A 6,018-nucleotide genomic window follows, 5' to 3' on the forward strand; every position below is an offset into this window, starting at 1 on the left:
AAACTCGAAGTAGCAACTATGTTCCAAACAAAATGATTATATATATATGATAAGTCACAGTTTCCTTCTGTCACATTAACATCTGGCTTCTAATATAACATCAGAAAAAAAGATCTAAGCTCAAAGAGTGTTTGTGCAACCTGTTTAACGATCACTCAGTTGGGATTCATTTATTACATCAGACACTGCGTCACTACCTGTTTTGCAAATGTTTGCCTCAATTGGTTAGTCCGTGTTACTATGTGATGCTTTCACTTAAGCAAAGGATCTGAATACTCCTTCCACCACTGAAAGTCACACGATCACACAAACAAACTAACCAGCAACTCCAGTGTCATGTGCCTTTGAGCAGAGCGATGTGACGGCTGTCTCCGATTAAACTAAAAGGATCTTATTCTTTAACAAAAAGGTCTCTGTCTCTGTAGGAATCCTATCCATTATAATGACAATAAGAACCTGCCAGTGACCACAGCAAGCACTATCAGTGGATGTAATTTGACATGTACTGTTTGATTACATCACAGTAGCTGTTTAGTGGTTGCATTCTTGCTCTGTCGTACGACCGATTGCAAAGATTTTTGTTCTTATCAATCATTATAAACAAAAACATTAAAAACGCCAGAGTTATAGTTATAGCGTGCATGAAAGTCACAAAGACAGTTCACTATTCTCTGATATACAAAGCAAAGACACCGTGAGGATACATTTTTAATTTGTGAAAACATTCATCAGTGTTTATGTTTTCAGGGGGGGAGGCTCAGCGGTCAGTATGAGAGAAACGTGTGTGTAATTTATACTTTCCATATGTATGAAGGTGATTTACTCGTCAGATTCTCGAGGTCGGGGGAGTTGGACTTGGCTTTACGTTGTTTTTCCGTGCAATCTGTGGAGCATGATGCGATACACTATTCAATTATCTTCTGGTGGAGAAACACCATTTTAAATATGGCTGTTAAGAAACCAGACAAAAGAGCAGCAGAAAGAGGCAGTGAAGGACTTCACTGCCTGGGAAATCTGACAGTGATCAGACTATCTGTGTGTGACAAGCAAGCATTAGTGCTCATTTCCTGTCATTTTCTGTCTCAGTGTGCAGATATCGTACCGCATGAAACCAAAGCAATTGCAAAAGGAAGAGGGAGAGACCACTTTTCTCAGGTCCCAAATCAAAGAAAAAGTGCAGACACATATAGCCAGGAATAAGTTGGCAAACCCTGTGAACTACCACCCCCCACCCCCCACCACCACCAGCACTTCATTTAAAGAGGGAGGTTCTTCATCATCTATAAATCTGAGCCTCCCATTGAGTCTCTCAAGTTGAGATACAAGCAGGCACTCATGCTCTCCCTCAAGTGTCCTCATAAACCACATTGTTTCCAGCTTATTCCCTCTTCTCCCTGTAGCCGTGCGATGCCAAAAGTTCCCCTCACAGGCCTGTCCTACTGGGCTTGTTTGGGGACATCTGCTGCCATGTCCAAATATTGTTTTTGGCTGAGCCCATCGCTGGCTCTGCTGCGAGAGAATAGAGCTGGGAACTATTTTTACCTCAGCGGGATAGACTGTGTTAACATATAAAACAATGCCTCTATCCCCTGGTCTTCCAGCTGCAGAGCAGGGCAGTAAATGCTGGAGAGTGCGAACACACACCACATCTGAGCTAGATGCTTGTGTTCAGGGGGGCGAGCTGGTGGTAATAACAGTTTGCGTGACCTTTTAACCTCTCTGGTTTGGACTCACAGTGGTTAGTAAGTCTCAGGCACCAAACTAAAAGATTCATTTGAGTTTTCAAGTGATGATAAAAAAAACTGTCTGAAATGTAAATGAAGTGGAAACAGAATATCCACACAAACACACACAACACAATCCAACACACTTGTCCTGCAAAAAGCAACTATCTCGGTGAAGCTCATGAAGTTGATTTTTGTTGTTGTCTTTGTGAGGTTATTTCATTTCATCATATTGTTACGGGACAGTCTATATACAGCTAAATTCCCTCACATGTCATCCACCAAACATTAGGCCCGTAGCTTCACCGATGTTTGTTAAACATATATAAAGGCTGAAATTATTTTAGCATTAATGTACTCTTTCATCGCCCATTGCTACATTCAATCACCCCGCTATATAAACACTGATAAAACACAATAACTTGGCTTGAGAAGAGTTCCCCAGTTACTCCTCCCAGACGCTTTGCTGCTCACTCCCATGAGGCCCGAAGTCATATTTCATATCCGTTCATTGCGCTAAACGAGGAGAGTGTTCAATTCATTTTCTTTTAAGTTTACAATGGACTTCTTAAGGCCACAGTTAATGCAGGGACCTTGGATATTTCAGGGCACTCAGAGGAAATTATACTTGGGCTGAGTAATTGTAATGAAAACACTGGAAGGGAAAGGATCTGTGTTTTAAGGGAAGACATAATGACTGCTTGCATTGTTTGCCCTCCACATCATGTTACAGTACTAATAGATCTCTTCTGCTCCAGATGGCAGTGAAGGAGAGCTATACAGTAAGAAATAACAATCAAGTAGTCAGTCAATTCTAAAGCATAACAACCTCTGAGATACTGATGATGGTAAAGGCAAGAAGATGGTGAAAAATAAGAAGCTGAAAATATTTCTTGGATCTATTTCTTTTTGTTTTTCTTCCCTTTTCTCTGTGTCCATGAGCTGCTTTTGATGACTCCTTGACTTTTCTCTTATGTACAATATCTCAAAAACAAAAATCATATTTTGGCAAAACCTACAGAAATGATGCAGTTCACCATCGTATCGCTCTGACTTTTCTAAATTAGCGTTCCAGTGACTGAGCTTTGTTTGGATTAATCTATCCCACGTCTGAGAAATGGCACAGCTCCGAGGTGTGTGGAAAGATTACAGGTCAAAACAAGGTGAAATAAGTGTTGTTACCAGAGCAGGTTGGGATTGCTACACTTGTTGGCTGCTCCACAGCGTGACACTTGATAGTGTTTATATAAAGTCCCTTAATGGCTCAATATCAGCAGAAAGTTTCTCTGCAAACTATATAACCTGATGATGACTTATCCTCATTCAACCTCAGCTCTTACATGAACCATAACTGAGATACTATAACTGAATATCTGCAGAGCACGGACACATAGACACCTTTATAATTTACCATTAACAATCTAATGTATCTACAACTGCTCTGCAACTATTTCTTTGTAAATGTTGTGATCTTATGTTGCCTGTGTCAGAGACTTTTGTAGGAGTGTGTATTGTTCTGTAGGAGTTAGGTATTATAATATTAGGTAGGAAACCTGAAAGTGGTTCCATAGTGATTTGGTATTTCTCAAACAATGGTCAAAGTCAAAGCTAAAGCAGCAACTATGTTCCAAACAAAATGATTATATATTCGATAAGTCACAGTTTCCTTCTGTCACATTAACATCTAGCTCAAAGAGTGTTTGTGCAACCTATTTAACTATCACTCAGTTGGGATTCATTTATTACATCAGACACTGCGTCACTACCTGTTTTGCAAGTGTTTACCTCAATCGGTTAGTCCGTGTTACTATGTGATGCTTTCACTTAAGCAAAGGATCTTCTCCCACCACTGAAAGTCACACGATCACACAAACAAACTAACCAGCAACTCCAGTGTCATGTGCCTTTGAGCAGAGCGATGTGACGGCTGTCTCCGATTAAACTAAAAGGATCTTATTCTTTAACAAAAAGGTCTCTGTCTCTGTAGGAATCCTATCCATTATAATGACAATAAGAACCTGCCAGTGACCACAGCAAGCACTATCAGTGGATGTAATTTGACATGCACTGTTTGATTACATCGCAGTAGCTGTTTAGTGGTTGCATTCTTGCTCAGTCGTACGACCGATTGCAAAGATTTTTGTTCTTATCAATCATTTACACCCAAAAACATAAAAAATGCCGGAGTTATCCTAAAAGTTCATCAGTTACTTTGTTTAAATGTGTTTATTACTCAGCACTGGTGCAGTGCAGGGTCAGGCTTGCATCTCTCAGGAGTTCAAGAGCATACATTAACTGAGACATGAAAGTCACAGAGACAGTTCACTGTTCTCTGATATACAAAGCAAAGAGAGGATACATTTTTAATTTGTGAAAACATTCATCAGTGTTTGTGTTTTCAGGGGGGGAGGCTCAGCGGCCAGTATGAGAGAAACGTGTGTGTAATTTATACTTTCCATAAGTATGAAGGTGATTTACTCGTCAGATTCTCGAGGTCGGGGGAGTTGGACTTGGCTTTACGTTGTTTTTCCGTGCAATCTGTGGAGCATAATGAAATACACTATTCAATGATCTTCTGGTGGAGAAACACCATTTTAAATATGGCTGTTATTAACAATTAACAATCTAATGTATCTACAACTGCTCTGCAACTATTTCTTTGTAAATGTTGTGATCTGTAGTGACACTGCATCACTGCAAGCGTTTGCCTTGGTCGGTTAGTCTGTGTTACTATGTGGTGCTTTCACTTAGGCAAAGGATCTGAATACTTCTTCCACCGCTGAAAGTCACACAATTAAAAAAAAAAAAAAAAAAAAAAAAAGACACACACACAAAAAAAATGGATTTTCATTAGACCCTGCCTGGCAAACAAAATTTGTTATACATTTGTCATCTTCAAACCCAAGCAGAAATAAGATGATGTTTTACAACTGTTTTTACTAACTATGTAAACACTAGCTGTGTAACATCAGTTAGGTAAACTAATCTTCATGTGTAAAATTGGTGGCGTGGCCCTTTAATAAACAAAAATGCCATACAAAAACACAAACAACACAACAATGACTTTACACCTTCGTATAGACCAGATAATAACAAAAACAAGCACCGTGTGCTTTTGATATACAGTACATAATACAGCTTATTTATCTATTTTATCTTGAAAAAACACTGTCACGTGCATCAAAGAGAATAAGCGGATTCTTGTTTATCCTGCAATAAGTCAACCAGTCAGTTTCTTTGTTCCTTTCCCCTGCCCCATCATGCCGACGAGGCCTATATGCTTTCTATAAATATCTTGTCTGTCTACATGTACTGCTTGAAAGCACTGCAAAGCCTATGTGGTGTTTTCACTACCTGCATATGATTCATCTCTGTGAACACACACATGATTGTTTTTCTGTCTTTTACGAAGCTAATTCATCACCATGCATGATTCAGAGGTTGGCCGTGGGCTGGATATGATTACTCCTCTGTTCTTACACACTTAGTTACATGTCACACATGTACCTGACAGCATGGTGTCGTGTCACCGAGTCATTATGTCACTGTGTACAGTGATACTGCCACCAACTCAGGTTTCTGGAAGTATTCACGGTTGTTTGCAGAGTCAATAAACAAAAGATCATTAAAGTTTGGCCCTTGTCCAACAGACAGACTGTCATAAGCAAAACTTTCCGGGAAGGGACACACCAGAGATTCACTGTAATCCTCAGGGAAAAAAAACAAAACAAAACACAGAGGCGCTTTCAGATAACGCCAGAGAGCAGGGACCCACAGATGCAAATGCAAAATCAGACAAAGAGAAACCTGTGTTGGGACACTGGAAATAAGTGCTTTAGAGCACTCAGAGAAAGTTATATTTGAATACATCAAGACACAGCAATTAGATATTTTACCCACTAACTTGCTGTCTGTGAATAATAGGCAGGGTGATATCACAGTAAACAATATTCAAAATTCAAGTCACAGTTAAGAGGGGATCAGTTGTAGCATCAGTCTGTCAGTAGGTCCACGAATTTTCGGTACATGCTAATACGCTCAACTAACACGCTAAACATGATTGGTGATAAAAAAAAAATTTAAAAAAGAGAAGAAAAAGAAATCAGTGTGTTAGCATGGTCAGTGTGATCATGTGTGCGTGCAGATGTTAGCATTTAGCTCAAAGCACCGCTTTCACAGCCAACTGATTTTGTTGTAAAGTTGAAACTGTCCCAGTTCATTCGTGTATTCATTCATTTTCTGCCTGCCTTTCCCTTATTACTAACTCTCCTGTCATTTCAGACACCCCCCCCCC

The sequence above is a fragment of the Seriola lalandi genome, unplaced genomic scaffold (genome assembly GCF_002814215.2).
Source record: "Seriola lalandi dorsalis isolate HSWRI2012SDOR001 ecotype SW California unplaced genomic scaffold, Sedor1 jcf7180002054054, whole genome shotgun sequence".
NCBI lineage: Eukaryota > Metazoa > Chordata > Actinopteri > Carangiformes > Carangidae > Seriola > Seriola lalandi.